We start from the raw sequence: 23167 nt of genomic DNA on the forward strand, positions 1-23167 counted from the left end.
ATATTGAGTAAAGAATACAGAAGTCTCTAGTCTAAAACCGAATCCCATACCATTCTCAACTCTCATCACCATCTTGCTCTTTGTTCATGAAGTTTCTTTCTTTCTTCCCACTCCTATTTCCTATTCTTCCTATCATATTTTTTTCTTCCTTTCAATTGTGTTTGATTCTCAGACACCACCTGAAGAAATCACCGCAGTTTTCTTGGCAAGTTTTTGAGAAGTGGTTTCAGTGATGAAATCCAATTTTTTTTATTACCAGTTCTGTGGGCATGGCTTGGTGGGCGCGGTGTGGCTTGGCAGGCATGGCTTGGTGGGCATGCAGGGGAAAGATACTGCAAAATCTCCATTTCCACCCTACTCTGGGACCAGCCAGAGGTGGTATTTGCCAGTTCTCCGAGCTACTCAAAATTTCCGCTACCAGTTCTCCAGAACCTGTGAGAACCTGCTGGATTTTACCCCTGAGTGGTTTGCCATTGCTTCCTTCCTAGGGTGAGAGAGAGTGACTGGCCCAAGGACACCCAACTAGCTTTGTGCTAAGTGTGGGACTAGAATTCAGTCTCCCAGTTTCTAGCTTGATGCGTTATGCCCACACCAAACTGGCTCTCAAGTGTATGTAATAGCATATTGTAAATATTAATATAATATTTATGCTGCTGGGATGTTCATTGACATTTTTCAAACTATTTTTAAATCATGTGATTTTCTTGAGTACTTGTTTGATGGTATATAAAAGGACATGTTTTTATGGAATATATTGAGAGAGCTTTCAAAAGAGCCATGTGAGCCTTCCAAAGAACAGGGCTGGTTTCACACTTTGAAAAGTCCCTCTTTAAATTGTGTGCAGCAATCATGTTTGGTATGTGCACAGACTTGCTGGATCGCTGTACTCTTAAATCCCAATCTCTCTCACACAGATGAAAATTGCATTTTGCTTAGATTTGTTTTTTGTTTGAGCAAAATGCTGAAATTAAATTTCTAGGGTAATAAATACTTAATTTACAACTGTTAATGTATTTAGGAAAAAATGAAATTGCAGACATCCAAATGTCTTCTTCCTTCCTTCCTTCCTTCCTTCCTTCCTTCCTTCCTTCCTTCCTTCCTTTCTCCCTCCCTCCCTCCCTCCCTCCCTCCCTCCCTTTCTTTCCTCCCTCGCTTGGTCAATTTAGATGGAAATAAGTTCTTCAAACTGCAACATTTTCAGATATGTAGATCATATGAATAATGTAAAATTGTGGTAAAAATATTCATTAAATGCACCACAATCGAAATGAATAAATTTTCATAGCCAATAAATTAAAAGCAGAACTCTTTTAGGTTCTGAAAGGAATCCACATTTGACTGTGTGTAGAAATGCCTATGAATATAAAGCATTGCTCAGTTCTTCACAGGCTTAAACATCTTCCAGTCTTAAACATCTTCCTTTGCATCCACTTGAGCTTCTACTCTTATGAGTGCTTAGGACTGCAGCCTTAAAAAAAATCTGAAGTGTTAATATTTTGCACAAAACTTTGGAGAATTTTATTTTGAGTTCTGCTGTAAGACACTGACTTACATTGGTGGTGCAATAGCTCAGCAGTTAAGATGCTGGGCTTATCAGCTGGAAAGCCAGCAGTCCAGGTTTGAGACTGAGCAGTTCGAAAGCATGCAAATAGGTACCACTTCAGTCCTCTGGGATGTCATGCTGGCCACATGACTGCAGAAATGTCTTTGGACAGTGCTGGCTAATGGCCTTGAAACAGAGATGAGCACTGCCCCCTATAGTGGGCAACGACTAGTGGAGTAAAATCTGCAGGGACTCTTTTACCTTTACTTTTATACTTTCTTAAGCAAATTGGAAGACACCATTTTCTTCTCAAATAATTACAATAGCTATAGCAATAGCACTTAGACTTACGTAGACTTCACAGTGCTTTACAGCCCTCTCTAAGCGGTTTACAGAGTCAGTATGTTGCCCCCAACAATCTGGGTCCTCATTTTACTGACTTTGGAAGGATGGAAGGCTGAGTCAACCTTGAGCTGGTGAGAATTGAACTGCTGGCAGCCGGCAGTCAACAGAAGTAGCCTGCAATACTGCATTCTAACCACTGCACCACCATGGCTCTTACCTGTGAAGAGGGGGTTAGGGTTGTGTAATCTTACATGAAAAGGAGCAAAGGGATGGAAGGGGTGACACACTGCAGACGTATAAGATGGATGCCTTGATAATAGGAATAAGTATCAGCCAACTTGGAAGACAGCAGAATTCTCTTCAGCTGCTTGCCTGGCTAAATTTAACCCTTTATATAACGCATAACCAGGGAATCATTATTCTCTTTCCCTCCCCATCTACATTTTCTCTTTGCCTAATCTCCACCAAACTGTAATATTCTCTTTATTTTCCCTTCCCTTGCTGCTACCCCTTCCTCTTAACCCATAGGAAGGTTTCAGGAGAGATTGTGGGAAAGACTGGGGGTGAAGTTTTTCTTATCTTTTTATTTACTTATTTATTGGGGGTGGGTTTAAGATTGGAAACTGGGGTGAAAAGATTCTTGGAGGCAAACTCTCCTTTTTCCATCCTTTAAAGGTTTCCAGAAATGTTTTAAAACTATGCTGCTGAATTTTGGTAGCACAATTTTGAGACTTTGAGAGGATTGGTTAATGATGGGAAAGAAGCTGTTTGCCTCCTGAAATCTATTTTTGCTATTTCCAGCCTATTTAAAAACAAAAATAAAGCCAGCCACTTGGCATCAAATTTCAGCAGCCTGATGGAGGACTGCCTGTGCCTCTTGCCCCCACTGTAGGCAGATAAATTTCACGGCTGCTGTTAACTTTAAAGAGCCAGTGAGTATAAAGACGTCAGAGGGAAGTTGTTCTTTTTGTGAAGCACTGGTAAGAAAAATATAAGACAAAAGAAAATGTCTAAATTATTTTATTACATCCCTCTGCATTTTACTATCTTTTATTTCAGTTTCGACTACACTGTTCAGAGGATTATGATTAATTCCCTAGAATGTTTTGTTTTTTTGTTTTAAAAATCTTTATGTGGCTTTAATATCTTTCCCCCCAATTCTTGTCTAACGAATTAAACTTTAAAAGCGAAGATCTATGTGACAATTAATTATACCACATTTTAACCACTGAACTCAGAATATAAATGTCTTTTTTTCAATGGTACAAAAAGAATAAAGCATAGTTTAATTATACATGCAAAATTTGGCCTAGAAATATGCATCACAGCTCTATTCCTTTTGTATATGCATTGGCACCTACTCTATACATAAAGGGGTGGAGTTTGCGAGATGTCACAATGCACATTTTATCATTCTGATGAAATTTCCCGATTTAATGGATGCCTCTGGGCACACCCAAGGTTTCAGGGGCATCAGGTTCAACACAGTCCCTAAATAATCTTCAAGCCATCTGGGATTTTCTGCTGCAGCTGGTGCTGTAATGGACTCTCTTCTGAACTTCACTCAACTATGGAATTCAACACATCTGGAACTATAATATAAGACAGGGGTTTCCAAACTTGTCAACTGTAAGACTTGTGGACTTAAAACCCCCAGAATTCCCCAACCAGCATGGCTGGCTGGCTGGCTGGGGAATTCTGGGAGTTGAAGACCAGAAGCCTTAAGGTTGGAGACTTCTGGTATAAGAGATAGTTGCTTCTAGCATTGCAAATCTCTCCACCATGAAGACGCTTCAGAGTCACCCAAAGCTCCACACCCAATCTTGCAGTTCCTTTGAAAATGTGTACAGCTGTACCAAATTACTCAAATTCTAAGTGCTATTTTGGCTTTGCATTGGAGCTACATTGATAAAAGTTTTCTGGAACTGTGTAACTTTATTCTGCTTTCTCTAACGTGATCAGGCCTTTTCTAAATGTACATGTTAATACACAATTCTTTCATAACTTCATAGTTCTACAGGAAAAAAAAACATGTTTATGCATGCTTCTTTGGTCACCTTACTTGCTAATTAAAGCAGCTTATCTAACCAAACAGGTGCTATTTTGAAAAATTTAGGCTCTGGAGACGAGCCTTAATAGCATAGCACCGTGATGGCAAACCTATGCCACAGGTGGCATGCAGAGCCCTTTCTGCAGGCACGCCAGCCGTCACCCCAGCCCACTCCACTGCACATGCGCGCACCTCCCATTGGCCAGCTGGTCTTCGGGTCTCTGCCGTGCATGCACGGGGGCAGGGCCTTCCCTGATCTCTGCAGTTTCCACCCTCTGCAGATGCCCCCCCCCCGTGGCAGGAAAGCAGGAGAAAGCTAGGACGCTATGGGGGTGGGGGAGAAACTGCAAAGATCAGAGGAGGCATGGAAGGCAGGAAGCACTCAGTGGGGGGAGAAACTTTGGAGATCAACTTAGGGTTGCCAGGTCTGCTTCCAAAAAATAGCGGACAAGCGGGGGGGGGGGTGTTTAAGTAGTAAAAAAAAAAAAATTGTAATTAAATTATATATTTTCTTACAAACATTTTAACACGTATTAAAATAATCACTTCAAAACTTTACTTAAAATACAAAATATCAAATATATTATAGTAATATGTAAAATATTAAATTACATTTTAATTTCATCATAAAGCTTTTGAATAAAAAAAGTCCACTATTTTGTGAAAAAAAATAGTGAACATAATGTGAAAAAAGCGGACTGTCCGCTCAAATAGTGGACACCTGGCAACATTAGAGATCGTGGAAGGCAGGAGGCAGCTAGGGTTCGATGGGGGAGAAACTTTGGAGATCGTGGAAGGCAGGAGGCAGCTAGGATTCGATGGGGGAGAAACTTTGGAGATCGTGGAAGGCAGGAGGCAGCTAGGATTTGATGGGGGAGAAACTACAAAGATTGGAAAAGGTAGAAAGGCAGGAATGCAGGAGAAAGCTAGGACGCGATCTCCACAGTTTCTCCCTCATAGAGGCCTAGCTGCCTCCTGCCTTCCGTGCCTTCTCTGATCTTTGCAATTTCTACCCCCATCGAGTCCTAGCTACCTCCCCCCCACCCTATTTTGGGCCTGAAAAGCCTGCTGCATCAACTTGGAAGCTAAAACGGGGGCCCAGGGCGCATGCACAGGGGGGACACATGCGTAGGGAACGTGCATGCAGGGGGCACTCATATTGCATTTTGGGGGTTCTGGCACACGCACATGCATTCATGCGTGTGTGTGCGTGCTTTGGGCACTCAGTGCCAAAAAGGTTAACCATCACTGGCATAGCACCTTGATAAGGATTTGTCACACTCTTTAAAACTGTTGCGATATTTTCAGGATCAGACTCAATAAATCATTTGAGAATTAAGAGTTCAAATATATCTCTCTTTATTTACATTAGGCATTCTATATTCACTGAATATTCACAGATAGAAGCAAGGAAGGGATGTGTGCAGCTCCTTATATATACAATGGGTGGAGCTAGATATGGGAGTGGTGAAGTATGAATACATTAAGAAGTGAAGAATAAATTAACCCCTGATATCCTGTTCATATACTATTTACATAATGGAGAATAAGGCATTTACTTGTGACAAATCCCCCTCTAAATGCCGATTCGATATACTACACCAATTACATTCAGATTCAGAACAATATAAAACATATAACTTAGAAGTCAAGTATTTATGTTGTTTAGACGGCAAAGGTTTTGTTAATATGTCAGCTATTTGCTCTGATGTTTCGCAATGTACTGCTTTAATAAATCCATCCTGAGATAACTGTCTCACATGTTTAAATTTTATGTCTATATGTCTGGACCTTTGTCCAATGGCATCAGATCTAGATATTTCGATAGCAGCTTTGTTATCTTCATGCATGATAAAAGGCAAATTGGGTTTTTTCCAAATGTCAGAAAGTAAGTCATTAAACCATACAAGGTTATTTGCTGCTTTAGATAGACAAACATATTCTGCCTCTGTTGTTGAAGTGGCTACTAAATCTTGTTTGCCAGTGTACCAGTAAACTGGACAACCATTAAGGAGGAATATATAACCAGATGTACTTTTTCTACATGAAGTATCGCCGGCCCAATCCGCATCGGCGTAACATGTGAGGATGGGCTCCTTGACATTATTAGGCTCCAATATCAAACAAAAATCTAAGCTATTCTTTAAATATCTTAATATCCTTTTGACAGCTTCTCAATGGTATATTGTTGGTTTGCTGACATGTCTGGACAATAAATTGAGGGGCAAAGCGATATCAGGTCTAGTCCAATTGGAAATGTAAAGAAGGGAACCTATGATTGATCTATAAAATGTATTATCTTTGAATTCAGTGGATGATTCTTCTGCATTCTTTAGAAAGTCAGTTTGCATGGGAGTGTCACAGGGTTTAGCATCTTTTAAATTACATTTATTCAAGAGCTCTATGATCTTATCTCTCTGAGAAAGTTTGAATCCTCTTCTAGTTCTACTGATTTGAACACCAAGATACTTATTTACTTTGCCCAAAGATTTCAGTGAGAAATGTTCATTTAGCTTTGTTACAAATGTTTCTCTTCTTTCTTTATGTTTACCTATGTACAAAATGTCATCCACATAGATCAATACAAATTCTATGGAATCATCACTTTTTTTTACAAAGAAACAGTTATCAGCAGTAGTAGCACTGAAATCCATAGTTTTAAGCACTTTTACTAAACAATCATACCATCGTTTACCAGATTGTTTCAACCCGTATAAACTTTTGTTTAATAACCAAGTCTCATTTTTGTTTGTGTATTGACTGTGAGGTGCTCTTACATATATTTCCTTATCTAATTTTGCGTGTAAATACGCAGTCTGTATGTCATATTGGAACACATCGAGATTGAGTGCTGATGCTATAACTAGAGCTGTTTTGACACTCTCAGTTCTTACTGTGGGGGAGTATGTGTCAGTATAATCCTCGGGATATTTCTGTGCATAACCTTGTGCAACTAATCTAGCTTTGTATAGAGTATTGCCTCCCTCTAAATTTTTAATTTTATATATCCACCTAGTGCCAATAATAGTTTTGTCTTTTGGTGCAATTGCAGGTGTAAATACATTTAACCCTCGTAAACTTTCCATCTCTTTAGTCATTGCTGATTCCCATTTTTCTTTTTCTTTAGGAGGAAGTTTTAACACCTCCTCATATGTATTAGGTGTTGTTGATTCTCCATCCATATGCATTATATAATCCTTGTATTTATTTGGCATTTGATTTCTAGTATTTCTGATTGTTTTTACAGGCTTACTATCATTATCATGTAAATATCTTGCTTCCTTTTTTGTTAATGAATCTGTCTTTATTTTGTGTTGACTGTTTGTCCATGTTTTGGTTTTGTTTCTATGCTTGTTGTCATTGTGCTCTTCTATAGTTCTTTTCCCTTGGAGTTTGGTATCTGTGTTGGTGCTTGGGAATATTTCATTAAGATGTATTTTAGACCAGTTGGCCTGTTCATGGAACACAGCCGTTCTGGAAACTATAAATTTGTTATTATTATCGATGAATCTGTATCCTTTTGTACCTGTCTCGTATCCCATAAATCTAAGTCTTCTAGATACGTTTTCTCCTTTTCGCCTCAATTGTTTAGGTACGTGTACGTCTGCAGTGACTCCAAATATGTGCATGTGTGCTAATTTTGGTTTCCTATTATACATTACTTCATATGGTGTCTTATTTACAATGCTGGACCAAGTTCTATTTTGTGTGTAATTGGAATATTGTAGGGCTTCTGACCAGAATTGTTTGCTTAAGCCAGCATCTTCTAATGTGCATCTAATCATGGTTTGTAATGTTGAGTTCTTTCTCTCTACCACTCCGTTCTGGAATGTGGAAAATGGGCTAGATGTGTAATGTAACATTCCTTTGTCCTTCAGCCATTGGGAGAATTCCTTAGACATGAATTCACATCCCCTATCTGTCATGATTTGCTTTATTTTTATATTGTGCTGTGTTTCTATACGTTTGTAAAACTCTTTAAATTTCTGAAAAGTTTCATCTTTATGTTTTAATGTGTAAACAAATCCATAGCGACTATAATCATCCACAATGGTTAGAAAGTAACGTTTTTTATAAGTAATTGATGGTGTTAGTGGACCAACTAGGTCCATGTGTACCAAATCAAAAATTTTGTTGGTTGACCTTGTTGATTTTCTAGGTCTGGGACTAGTTTTAAGCTTTGTAGACTTACATACTGAGCATTCCAAATAGTTTTCACAATTTTTTATTTTAACACCTTCTGCGTGTTCAGTCATCTTTTGTACTACAGGAAAACTGGCATGTCCTAACTTCCTATGTAAAACATGAGCACACTCATCGTGAATTGGCTTACCTATTTTTGGTTTTTTTTCATTATGTGTATCTTTATGATTATGAGTTACTTTACATTCATCATTGTCACTGTTACTAATGTTTCCATTATCTATTTCAATACTATCTTCCATATTTGAATCAATGTTATGTAACCATTTCTCCTTTGTTATTAAATAAGGTAGGCCTCCTTTGATTATTACTGTACCTATATCTATTTTATTTTTCTCCAATGTCGCTTTTCCCTTTGAAAACACAATGTTAATATCAGAATCTCTGCTTAGTTTTATGGCACTAAGTATGTTATGAGGTATTTCAGGTATTAGTAATACCCCCTCTATTTTTCCTAGGCCAGGTAAGGTTACATTCCCTCTACCTATTACTTGGACTTTTTCTTGGTTAGCTACCTTTATTACAAATTTATCCTCCACAAATGAAGACAATATATTTCTGTTATTTGTAGTGTGATTAGTTGCTCCAGAATCAATAAGCCAATTATTGTTCTCTGGTTGTTGTATGTTAGTGTTGTCTTGTTTGTTTAGTCCATTCAGTGAACCAGATTTTCTATCCTTTGAATTATCTCTACCCCCTCTATGTTCTTTATAATTGGGTGGACTTCTATATCTATGTCTATCAATGGAAGACTGTCTGTTGTTGTACTGTCTGTTGTTGTACTGACTGTCTGTTGTTGTACTGATATTGTACTGATATGTTGTTGTACTGATATATTCTATATTCTGACCTATGTCTTTCTTTTGAATTTTTAGGGCAATCCCTCCTATTATGTTCCTTGGACCCACAATTGTGGCATCTAAATGTTTCATGATATCTTTCTTGAAAAGCTACCTTTCTATATAGTTTGTGTTCTATGTGGTTGTTAGAGCGACTCCTCCTTGAATTGTCTTCAGCTATTAACTTATTGGATAGACTTTCTATGGATAAGTATCCTAGATTGATTGTGTCTAAATGTGACATATAATTATCCCATGATGGGTCAAGTGAGTTGATGATAACACTTTTCATCGTTTGATCTGAAATCACCTCCCCCCTTAAATGCAATTCTGCTCTAATTTTGTTTAAAGATATTAAATGTTCACTTATGGTAACCCCTGGTTTTATCCTAGAAGAGAAGAAATCCTTAGACATTCTTGTGGTTGTAGCTACACTATCACTGTGAAACAAATTGAACATGCATTGAATAATTTCTGAGACAGTCAGATTTTGCTTAATGCTGTGATACATTGCAGGAGATACACTGGAAATTAATAAGAAAAAAGCTCTATGGTGTAAGTAATCTAACTTTAGAGTCCAAGGTCTTTTTGGGGGATTAGTGATAAAAAACAGTAAGTTTTCCTTCATAAAGACAACCTGGAGCTGCTGATACCATTCTTGCAAATTAATGCCATCTATTCTCAGCTTTGGGAAGTCACTGGGTAAGTTCCCAACATTATTGGGTCCATTACTTACAACCGGGGGTAGTCCGTGGTCTCGTAAATGCTGGAAATTACAAAATGGCGTGGGAATGCTCGCAACGAGTCTGCACGATCCTCTCCGCGTCTCTTGTCTTCCTGGGCCATCCGCGTAGTCTTGCGCATGCGCGTTGCTCATTTCATTCCTGGAGTCGTCGTGAGAGGTTCTCGTCGCTGCGGCTCGTTCGCTTTGTTCTTCTTCAGATGAATCGGTCTCCGGCTCGATCTTGGGAGTCCTGATGGTAGCGGTTGTTCGTTTTCTTCTGTTGAGAGCTCTGGTCCTTGGATCGGTCTGCGGTGTGGGGTGGTATCTGCAGGGCTCTCTGGGTTCAGGTGTCGGTGCTCTCGTCGTCTGGATGGGAGCGGGTAGATTTTGAGGCGTTGGCTTGCTTGCTTGCTTTCTGGTTGATTTTTTGGTAATCTTCAGTTTCGGTCCAAATGCAGCAAAAAGCGTTTTCATTGCTAACTTTATTTGTGTGTCTGTTGAATCATCTTCGCTTTCTGATTCTGATTCTTCTGAGGTATGTGATTTTTCTTTTTCATTTTCTTTATCTAGTAATGTCTTTCGCGCCAGAAATTTTGAATCAAGTTTTCTGATTGGCTCTGCTTTGCTCACCTTGGAGGTCTGTTGAAACCAAGATGGCTGCCATTCGAAATTTTGCGCGGGATCACCGTTTTTCTTCTTCACTGCGTTTTTGTCTGTAAGCGTATCACTCACTATTTTTGAATCTTTTGGCTTTTCAGTAGCGATGTGCTTCTCTCTCGCTGCTCTGCTGTTTTTTAGCATATCTTGGAGGTTCGCGATGAGGCTTTCATCGTTCTTTTGGCTTTTTAAAAGTTTTAATATCTCTGACCTGAGTTCGTTGTTTTCTATTTCGTTTTCCTCTTGGTCATCATTTTCATTTATTATTTCTTCGTCTTCTGTGGTGTATTTTTCAGATTCTCTCGAAATTGCATTTGTGGACTCATTGATTATTTCTTGATCCGTTTCCATTTCTTTGCTGTATGCCCTGGTGTTGGGCCTATCTCTCTTAGACATATTTAAGTTTTTATTGAGTCAATTAAACCATCCTCTGCTACCAGCTTGTTGCGATATTTTCAGGATCAGACTCAATAAATCATTTGAGAATTAAGAGTTCAAATATATCTCTCTTTATTTACATTAGGCATTCTATATTCACTGAATATTCACAGATAGAAGCAAGGAAGGGATGTGTGCAGCTCCTTATATATACAATGGGTGGAGCTAGATATGGGAGTGGTGAAGTATGAATACATTAAGAAGTGAAGAATAAATTAACCCCTGATATCCTGTTCATATACTATTTACATAATGGAGAATAAGGCATTTACTTGTGACAAAAACTTTTCTGTAAAGAAACAGAACTTTCTTATTAGCATACCTTTATTTTTGAAAGATACTCCCTTTATGAAAAATAATTCTGTTTTGATTTTCTTTACTGCCTGATCAAATGAGCTTTGTTTTTGTTCTTTTGTTGCTATTCCACACCATTTAGTCACCTCTCATTTTTCCTTGTCAAAGAACGTTGGTTAAGTTAGTCTTAGTTTGCAACTTTTAGCGCCACTCCTGAAGAATTCCAGTGATATAGCACTCAAGCGATTTAGTGGCAAATTCTACATTTGTTTTTAGTAAAAATGCATTCTGGCAGTAGCTTCTAAACTTAGCCACTTGCAATGAACCTAAGAAAATAATACATCTAATTTGGTCAATTGTAACTAAATTCACAGCTGTATCTCCCCTGGCTAGAAACAAACCTTTTTTTTTAAAAAAAAGAAAGACTTTAAAGACTAAATTGAGGTATATCTCAGTTTGCATTCCTGAAAGCCAAGATAATATTGTGGGCTGCCTCTCCCTGAAGCAAATTAGCAGTTTGGTTTCAGATAAGAACCATATGACCATATGTCTTGTGGAATGTATATAGTGTGTGCTTATAATCGGGGGACAACTTACATCACTGGAGTCAGTGGTGGGTTTCTACCAGTTCGCCCCTAGCAGTGGCGGCAGGAGGCTCCGCCCACCCACCCGGACGTCATCACAGACGTTCTGTGCATGCGCAGAAAGTTCTGCACATGCGCAGAAGTGCCACACACAAGGGCTCATAGTTCCAAATCGGTAGCAAAGGTAAGTGAAACCCACTACTGACTGGAGTCCAATGGAATTTGGTGACTTATAAATTAAAACAAACAAATAGCTATCGCACTTTGACTTATACACTGCTTCATAGTGCTTTACAGCCCTCTCTAAGCAGTTTACAGAGTCAGCATATTGCCCCCAAACCATCTGGGTCCTCATTTTACCCACCTCAGAAGGAGGTCATTTTTTCATTGTTCTGATTGGAAGCACAGAAGGTATAACCTCATCATCACCACATAAATTTAAAGGTAAAGACTTAATCTACTCAAGGTGCCTATAGAGTTCCATCTATGTTGTTTTCTTAACAATAATGTGGGAGTGATTTGTGACTGGCTTCTTTTGGGATTGAGTTATTTATTTTTTTAAGTGTCCCCGGTTTAGTCTATAGCCTGGAATTGATTGATTGTTAAACAGTCAAAGATCACAATATAAATGTTCACACAGCAGGACCAACTTACATAGCAAAGAAACGATCATAACTATAAAAAGTCAATCCACCATCTTCAAGTGAGGATTGCTATGACAAAATAAATAAATAACATATACAGTAATAAACTAAAAAGACCACCTCTGTTTCTGCTCAGATATTGAAGTTGAGTTTGTGACTCACACCCTACTACATTGTTCTTTATATCATGCCTGGTTGCTTGAATGTCTTGTATGTAAATCCTCACACAACTTTAACAGATCAGCTATTGTGAGATTAACCTATTGAAATTTCCAGAAAGGTTGGAAAACTTGAATTTTTTTTTTAGATGTAGGGACTTTTTGTAGAAGATAGCAACACCACCTCCTCTATGGATTTCACGATCTGACCAGTAAACATGATAGTCTCTTACTGTAGTAATGGAGTCAGGGAGGGATATATTCAGCCAAGTTTCACAGACAAATATAATGTCAAATATAGCCGTAGTTAGTAAGAGGAGGAATTCAGGTATTTTATTTACAAGGCTTCTTGCATTAAGTAGCTTGCATTTAAGGTCGGTAGTAGTTGTTATAGAGGAAGTTTGGGCCATGTGTGCCTAGTTTTGGATGATGGGGGGGTTGGATGGAGGAGGATTGGGTGTTAGGATGTGGGTTGTGGGACTCTCTTTTGATACAGCTAACTTTTGATAAAACTAGCAATTCCAGTTGCCTGTAGAAGCTATTAGGCATGTCCAACAACTAATGAAGTTTAGTCTCAATTATTTATGCTTTGTAAAACCTGATCATTATGGCCTCTGATTCTGGTATTTCCTAATTATCTTCTAACCAAGAACTAATTCTGCTTCCTTTTTTTGAGTTCACCTAAACTCAACCAGGAGCAATGGTCGTAAATATGAAAAATGGTCATGTCACTTTTTTCAGTTTTGTTGTAATTTCGAACCGTCACTAAACGAATGGACTACCTGTAGTTGAATTGAAATCATACTGTACTCTTAAGAGATAGTTAATAAATGTCACATGATCCTAAATATCATCTGATCCATCACGACAGGTGAAATTCTTTATAGCATTTCCAAACTCCCTAAAGTTAAGATCATTGTAAAACTGAGCAATCAAAGTGTACCCCTATGTAAATTTTGTTAAGGATAGTCACAGTAAGATATCCAGGTAAAGTACTGAAACAGGTACAAGGAGAATCTTGTAAACAAAATGTTTGAGCCATATTTACTTATTTTTTAATTGCTGTGGTCCAAAGGCACAGTGTGAAGCCAGAGGATCATTATATGGTGAATGAGTTTTAACTACAATGTTTCCAGTGGATTTTTCTTCTGGAAGAGACACCTTTGTCGTAGATCTTATGAACTGAACAGGGTTTGATGGGGAAAAAAACCCCAGTCTTATTTATCTTCTGGGCCAAAGCTTCTAGCTATTTTGTGCAGTTCCAGGTATAATCCAGAACTTGAACTGCATCACAAAACATGGGATTCTGTGAAAAGCTGGGCAGTTGCTTCTAAATCCAATCAAAAGTTGGGTAAAAATGTATATTTACAAAGACAAAGTTCAGGGAGGATGTAATATCACAGCTGCCTTTGCCACCATGAACAGAAGAATCCTATTTCAGAAAGCAAAGTATCATGACATCTATTCCTGGCCAAAGCTGCAATAATAATTGGACTGGACAAATTGTGTCATCCTCACTATCAATAAGGGAAAAATAGTGAAAACTGAAGGTATTGAGGGGCCCTATAAAAATAACATTCAGTATCTGGATGAAGATCACCACAAATATCTGGGCATCCTTCAAGTTGACATCAAGCACACTGAAGTCAAGAAGAAGGTTAGAAGGTTATCATGAAGACCTTAAAGGACCAAACTCAGTGGAAGAAATACTATCAAGGCAATTAACACCTGGACAATTCAAGTCATTAGATACATAACTGCAATAGTAGACTGGACTCAAACAGTACTAAAAGCCCCAAATAGGAAGACCATACAATGAACTATGCCCTTCATCCATGCAGCAACATTGACAGAATCTACATACCAAAGAAAATAAGTGGACATGGAATGTTGCAAGTACATCAGTCAATTGAAAAAGAAAAAAGAGTATTGGAAGGATACCTGAAAGACAGTGAAGAAGATGCACTGAAGTTAGTCTACCATAAAGGCTTACTGAATACCTCAGACCAAACTGACCTATAAGTAAGACCAAATAAAGAGTAGAAAAGAGACACGGCAAGACAAAACATTACATGACCAGGAAAAACTAGCAGGCAAATCAGATTGCAACAAAACCAGTGGTGGGTTTCCCCCGGTTTGGACCGGTTCGCAAGAACCGGTAGTAAAACCGGCGGGAGGCTCTGCCCACCACCCCGGATGTCATCATTGGCGATCTGCGCATGTGTAGAAGCTTCTGCGCATGCGCAGAAGCAAGGCCCGTGAGCGAGCAAAGCGAGCGTGTGCGCGTGATCCTGTTGCAAACTGGTAGTAAAGGTAAGTAGAACCCACCCCTGAACAATACCTGGCAATGGCTAAGAGCAAGAAAGTCAGAGGATCTAATTCTGATTGCACAAAACCAAGGCCAAACAATCAATGCCTACTAAACCAGGCTTAGGAGACAGTAACAGACAGCAAATGCCAATTCTGCAAAGAAGTTGAAGAAACAGTGGTCAATCTAGTTAGCTACCAAAAGAAGATTATACAGACTGACTATGAACAATGCCATGACAAAATACCAATAGTGGTGCATCGGAATATTTACAAGGAATACCATCTGCTTGCAAGCAAGAACTGGCAGGATCAGAAAACAGGCAAAATAATAGAAAATGAAGAAGTCAAAGTGCTCTGGGACTTTAGAATTCACACAGACAAGTATCTGCTACACAGTACCTCAGATTTAATAATTGTTGATGATAAAGACAAAAACGCCTCATTAGTGGACATTGCAATAACTGGAGGCAGCAGATGAGAAGAGAAAAAACTGGAGAAAACTACAAAATATAAAGACCGCAAGTATAAGTAGTATGATGTGGCAAAAGAAAGCAAAGGTAGTACCAATTATAATAGCTGCCTTGAGTGCAATCCCAAAACATATGGAGCACTACTTAAACACCATCGGCACTGACAAAATCCTATCACTCAATTGCAAAAGGCAGTATTGCTTGGAGCAGCTTCCATCCTATGAGGATACCTTTAATTCCATCAAACAACATCTGCCTATCCCAGTTCTTTGTGAATGAGTTGATAAGTGGATAAAAATGCCAAATCTAATCAAAACTTATGTCTGAGTATGTGACCATCCATTATTATTATTATTTTGTCCCTCATTTTGATTTTTCTTTTCTGGAGGGAAAACTGATCTAGAAATATTCTTTGATGAAATAATAAAGCAGGACTCGTTTTAATCATCATTTGTTGAATAGGCTGCAGCACAATGTTCACCCTAGATTTGTGCATTATAGTCACATGATGTTCAAATTCCAAGTGGGATTGGAGTAAATTGTGACAGATGGTAATTCATACAAGAGAGAGAATGGACTTCTCTAATGCATCCTTTTCTGATTCCAATTCTCCTTGCACTAACCTCTGCTTCAAATTAGTCACCTCACAACTTCAGACCTCCTACATATGTAGTATAAATGGCGGCACTATGATAGCCATGCCAAAAATAAATAAATAAATAAATAAAACAAAATCCTTTTGCAGCTTGTGCAAAATACCACAGTGGGAAAGGAAGAAAGAGGCTGGATTTGGTGATTAGTAGTTAGCCTCTATTCAACTCAGGGTAGCTTTTAACTCAATCCTTTACATTGAACATCCAACCACAGAGTCTAGGGTGGGAGGGAGAGATTTTGGAAGATGCTTCAGATCACTTCACTGTTATCCAATCCCTCAACTTTAGCAGTTGCATAATAATTTGTGAGGCGTCTTACCTGGCTGTCTGAGGTAATTGTACTTGTCTTTTATGGAAAAGATTTGTGAGCACATTTCTCGGACTGCTCTCCTAAAAACCGGCTCTACCACATACATAAAATCATTATCCATTATTATTAAACTTTCCATTTGCAAAAAAATAAATAAAAAAATGCTCAGGTTGCCTATCAGACATTTACCATAGACAGGTGTTTGTTTGTGTGTGTGTGTGTGTGTGTGTGTTTTTGTGTTTATCTGTCTTCAAGTTATTCTTGACTTCTGGTGACTGTCTGGACTAATTCTTGTAATTTTTGGGGGGCATGTTTTTTGGGAAGTAGTTTGATCTTGTCTGCTTCCTAGGGCTGAGAGGAGAGTGACTGGCTCAAGGTCACCCAGTTGCCATTGGGCCCAAGGCAGGACTAGAATTAATGGTGTTCTTGTTTCTAGCTCAGGGCCTTAACCACTGCATGAAACTGGCTCTTGCCATAGATAATACTCATCGATAATAGCAACTGTTTTTAGTGGAAATTTTACTGTACAGTGTTTTGTCTTGAAGCTTATAGGCATGTTTAACAAAAACACTGTAATACTATATGTCTTGTCTCCCAAGTTATGATATGTAAAATTTGGTGTCCATCCATATTTTACTTCTAATATATAACTGTCCTGCAAATTCCATGCCATTCTAATAAAGAACGTAAAAGCTATAGCTATGTGGGTATTCATAGTTTTCCCATGCAAGAGAATGGAAAGCTGAACCTTCACTTAAGAGCTGTCATTGGGTTGCCATAGATTTCAGACTGATCCTGGGGTTTATTATTTTACTTCCAAAATCCTGGTTTTCAAATCAGGTTGAGCAATCTTTGGATTACTTAATGCAATACCTTACATTAAAAATCTAAAGTCATTGGAATGGGGAAATCAAAGTCAATCAGTTAATCGAATCAGGCAAACTCCCTACCTTCCCATAAACTGTGAATCCAATCTGCATGAAGTTCGATGCAGTGTCATTATTGTTTATCATCTGTTTGTAAACTGCCCACGTGAAGTTGTACTAGTGTTATTCTCGTTTGGCACGTGTATTTCCGCAGTGGGGTTTGGGAGTGTCGAATGATGAAAGTAGCACTGGGCCGTAAACTTGATTTTGCATGACTGTTGCGATGTTGCCTGCGTGTACAAAAAAGGAACGTGTTTGCATCACAAGAGCAAAATGCTGCTTTTCTTGTTTCAGCAAAAGTGTCAGGCCTTCTAGACGTGTCTGTCACTAGGTTTCTTTTCAGTGAGAAGCCGCAACCATGAGTTTGTTCCACAACAACTTATGTAAACCAGATTTTCAGAGCTCTGGGAAGGTGTGTTTTAAAATGAACAAAGGATCGTTCTTTGGGAAAAAAAAAAACAAAAACCCTTCCAGGCCAAAAACTGGCTTGGAGAACACCTTTAGATTCAAAACACATGCTACATCAAGCCAGAGATAGTTCAGTGGAGGACATGTGTGTGAATTGTTTTATGTGGCTTGAAAAAAAAAATTGGGGGGAGGGGGGTAAGAGCATGCAGAAATGTATTCCTTCCCTCAAATACACACAGACATGCACACATACAAACAACCAACACAACCAGACTAAGCTGTGGGCATGAATAATCAGAGCAATCTGCAAGGGTTTTTCCCATTTGTGGCTAGTGGGATGTTTCATCAAACTTTGTCACCATGGCAAATACTTTATTGTACATAAACATTTGCTGTGCTGAAAATCCACCCACTCTTGCTGAAAGATGGCCAGGTTTTGTTAAACTGCATTCCAGCTACCCTGCTGACTTTTGAGATAAGTTCTTGCAGCCAGTGTTCCATGCGCTTGAGAAAATAAAGTGTGAAAGATACAGTTTAAAAGAACAAGAACCTTTTTAACAGTTCAATTTTTATGTTTTCATGAGAGAACTTCCTTTGGTGTTTTTTTTTTTTAACTCAAAGAGACATTCACTTTTTTGTTCATTGATTTCTTATTTTCTGCTGTTCTAGGAAAAGGCTGGAACAAATTATTCTGTTTCCAATTTTTTTAAGCTTCAACAAGAGTTAGACAGACACTTGAGTTTTAATGAGGCATTCTTTAAAAAGATTTCTAGCTGTGCCTGTTTCTGTCTTTTTTGACCAGGGGTTTAAAAAGGATTAATAGACAGGTAGATAGGTAGGTAGGTAGGTAGGTAGGTAGGTAGGTAGATAGATAGATAGATAGAGACAGATGATAGATAAGTAGATAAATAAAGATGATAGATACATGATAGATAAGTAAAGATAGATAGATAGATAGATAGATAGATAGATAGATAGATGGATGGATGATAGGTAGATAGGTAGGTAGGTAGAGATAGATGGATGGATGGATGGGTAGGTAGGTAGGTTGGTAGATAGGTAGGCAGGTAGATAGATAGATAGATAGATAGATAGATAGATAGATAGATAGATGATAGATAGATAGATAGATAGATAGATAGATAGATAATAGAGGGTGGATGGATGGATATAGATATATGATACATAAATATAGAATACATACATACACACACACATCTATCACACTTGGCCAATAAAGAATTCTATTCTATTCTATTCTATTCTATTCTATTCTATTCTATTCTATTCTATTCTATTCTATTCTATTCTATTCTATTCTATTCTATATAGAGAGAGAAGCAGCTAGAAGCAAGACCAAATGTGATTTTAAAAGAAAAATTAGAAGAAAACTGCTGTCTCCTATCTATTCTAGGATTTAAAAGTACCGATGACTATATCAGTCTTCCATAACTTTGTATTCTCCAGATGTGTTCGATCCACTGGTAAGGTGAGCAGCTAGTAATGACTGAAGTTACAGTTTTACAGATCTAAAGCAAAGGTTGATCAGTGTTTTATTTGTTAGCATAATTTCTGAATCCCAGAAGGGAGCAAAGCCAATGGCAGAATTAAGACTGTTTGTTCTCTATGTCTGGCAAAGACAGGCACTTTTGTCTCATTGGATGAATGAAGGACTAGAAGTAGGAAGATCTGAGTTTAAATCCTAATTTAAGCATGCAAGCAGCTAGATGATCTTAGACCAGTCATTCCTTCTCAGCCCTTGAAAGAATGCAGTGGCAAGATACTTCTGAAAATGCTGCTAGAAAACTTCATGGGATTTGTAGTCACCTGAAATCAAATATGACTTGAAGGCAAAGAAAAAAAAGAGGGGGGGAATCTCAGGGAGGAGGACTTTTTAGATCTTTTGATGGAGAACTAGTTTCCTAAGTATAAGAGAATCTATAATAGAAAACACTATAACAGAATCAATTTCTACATAGACAAATTGCAATCAAAAACATGGAGAAATGCATTCATAAATACATAAATGTTTGAATATAAAACCCCTCATAATGGAATGATGCAATTATTAATGAAAAAATAAGAAATAGAGAAACCAAAATTTCTCCCATCTTTATGTAGACCTTGTAGGAAGACAGCTGTGCTAGTCTCTGGTGGTGAAAAGCTACTAGAAAAAGACTGGTAACACCTTTTTTGGATTGACAGATTTTATTAAAACGCATAATGTTTTGGGAGGCATAGATCACTTCAAGAAATGCATTAAACGGAACAAGTGTCAATGGATAAATCTGATGAAGTTAGGTGCAGCTGTCGAAAGCTTTATGCATTCTTTAATTAAAAAAAGCAAGTCAGCTGGAAAAAGTGGTACTAGACTCCTGGCTTTTTATCCATCTCTGTCTATTTCTCTGGATGCATAAATAATTTGTATGAAAAACTTGGAAATAATCATTCATTTTATTTTCCAGGTTATTATTTTTAAGTTTGAATTCTGCTTTAGGACAGTAAGTTTAGGGCCCCAGGAGGCATGACAAGAGGCCCATTCTCTTGCATTTCCCTACATGGTTTCAGCCTTTCTGGATCCAGGCAAAGATCAACATCCAGGATGTTGAAAAAAGTTTTCTAGGACCAACATGGATAGGTCAAATTTCAGCTTATAGTCTGAATCTAAAATAGATCTGCAAGATTCTGCTAATGTATTTTATAATAAATTAGAATTAACTCATCTGATAGTCTACCTAGGAAGGCTGTCATCAATCTTGCAAGTCTAAAATACAAATCTCCTGCCATCTCTCTTACATCCTGAGAAGCTAGAGATGGTCTTTGAGTCTTTTCCTCTGCCAACTATCCAGCTGTTATCTGACCAGTTGCTAGGCAGCATTTCTTCGCCTACCTTCCAAGATTTTTCTCATATGTATAATTATCAGTGTAAGGCATTGTTACATTAGCCAGAGGCCATAATGCTATTGACAGAACAATAGGTTTGCTGTCAAGGTACCAATTCTGTTGTAGTAAACACTTCTGTGCTTCCCAAGGTGATCCACAGGAGGACAAACTAACTTCGCACCAGAAAGATGAGCAGATTTTCCTGCAACAAGCCCCACCCTCCCCAGAGCTGCCTTGCAAACAGGCACCACAGCAAGGAAGGTTCAGAGCCAGCAAGAATTTAACTGCCTGCAAGGAGCACAAACTCATCTCCCCACCAAAGTGGTACCTATTTATCTACTTGCAGATAACATGCTTTGAACTGCTAGGTGGACAGAAGCCGAGATGAGTGATGGGGGTTCACCCCAACATGCAACATGCAGTACCAGGACTCAAACTACTGGAGCAGAGATCATCTCCAGCATCATTAGGCCACTGAGTCACCATGCCTCTTTCTCACATATCACAGTAGAAAATACTCAGGACTTGGACTTTGTTCTATTGAGATTGGCTGGAGTAGCTAGATTTGTAAGAATTTTCAGCCTTGTCTATGGAGATTCTCAGTTGTCTCAAATGTGCTTATTCAAAAGGCAAATGGACTTCGTTTTTCCTTGAAGACTTAAATCTTCAGGGAAAAAACTGTCCAATTGCCTCTTGAATAAGCACCTTTGGGACAATTTTCAGTCTACTTGATTCTGATGAGTGAGTCAGCCAGGAACAAAGTTTTCTGCAGTGCGCTTATGGGCCATGAAAATTGGTCATCTGATAGCTTTCCCTATTTTAAAAATGGACCTCACAATTATTAAAGGCGAATAAAAGAAATCCTAAGCATATCACATAATCAAGTCTTTCTGTTTGAAAAAATTACACACACCAAATGGGATAATTTAGTATTTGGCAAAAATTCCTAATGATAAATTGTGAGAGCAAGAGCCATGCAAAACTATACTCTAAAAAAAATCATACTCTAAACAAAGGAAGCACAGTACCAAATACAACATGTGGTCCATCTACAATTAACCTGGCTTGTTGGGTGACAGAAGTACATTTTTCTGCAAAACATAATGGGAAATTAACATTTTGCTGGCGCTACAGTGTTTTCTTCAGGAACAAAATCACTGAAACAGAACAGGATGCAAATGACTTCAATCTAGAATATTGAAACCATCTTGAAAATATAAATAAATGAGAGCACTGCATTTAATTACTAATTTCCTAATTGTGCAGCTTAGGCAATCTGGGACTCCTGATGTTTTCCAATAAATGAAAACTATGCTAAAAACCTTTAATGTGAAGAACATCTGGTGATTTAAGGTACCTCTTTTAATATTCATTTTAATAACTCTCAAATGGAGGTAGAACTAGTACAATATACTTTGTTTAAAGTTCATTTCCTGTCCCTAGGATATTTATTGGCCCTTTAATGCTGGCCATTTCCACTTTTCACTTTTCCTGTGAGCCTTCTTCTAGTTTTCATTGACTTCATTCCATTCTTGACCTCTTTTCCCCTCAAGAAAATTAAACACAGCCCAAGACAAGTTGGACGCCAATTAGTTTTACAGCTTTTCTTACCTCCCTTTCTTCTGCATTCTTTAGTTCATTGAGTCAACCCCTAATGTTACAAGACATTAGGAAAAAGGACATACAGCCGCAGTGCAAAATAAAGGTAATTAAAAAGATGTGAATAGCAAACAAAAATCCATCTGAAAGAGTCAGAAAAATGCATTGAGAGTATGAGGCTGAATGGTACGTTACTTCATTCTTTCTATAGAATGAATATAATGGCAAAAATAAAGCTGGGTATAATAGAAAAAATAACATTAAAACTGCCAATACAAAAGGGAACTGGGAAAACAAATACTTAAAAATTGAACTAAATATCTTTGACATTCAATGGAATACAACAAAGTACAAGATCCAATACACTATTGAGAGAGAGAGAGAGAGAGAGAGAGAGAGAGAGAGAGAGGGAGGGAGGGAGGGAGAGAGAGATCTGCAATAAACAATACATATAGGACTAACATTGCAGAATACATAGGCTATTTCTTTTATATATATTTAGACCTACACATATTGTTTATTGCAAGTTTTTTTAAACCATGGGTTTTAATGGGTTATTCTTTAAACTATACACAGAGGGGTCTCGGAAAATTATTATAATGCTACTGTATAATTCTACTTGAATTTACTTTGATCCAAATTTAGAACAATTTCATCATTACATGAGGTGAAAGAAATTAAATCTTCTGGTATTTGAGCTTCTTTGAATTTTGCAGTGCAGTTTCTCCCTAATACTACATATATTTGGGGAAAATATCTATGTTATTGACAATGACTAATACAAGGCCTTATAGCAGACAAAGTTGCTTATGGACAAATTTGCAAGGTAGTAAAGAGAGACTTTTTTACACACTGGCAGCGATGAAACAATTGTAAGATTAGAAAAATGAGAAATTGAAATGGATTGATTCCATTCTTTCTGTGCTTCCTGTTTTACCTCATGTATGATTATATTCCCTGAAGTATATTTCAGAATGCTTTCAGATATAAAATTTTAGATTTTAAAATATAAGCTTACAAATTGCTTGGCCACTTCATTTAAATTGCAACTTCATGCACTTGGTCTTGGACAACATGCTGAGGCTGCATGCTTTAAGCAGATTTACTATGTCCCAGTGTCTTCTGAAGT

The sequence above is a fragment of the Pituophis catenifer genome, unplaced genomic scaffold (assembly GCF_029215685.1).
Source record: "Pituophis catenifer annectens isolate HBS135680 unplaced genomic scaffold, rPitCat1.0.hap2 SCAF_1, whole genome shotgun sequence".
In the NCBI taxonomy this organism is placed as follows: domain Eukaryota; kingdom Metazoa; phylum Chordata; class Lepidosauria; order Squamata; family Colubridae; genus Pituophis; species Pituophis catenifer.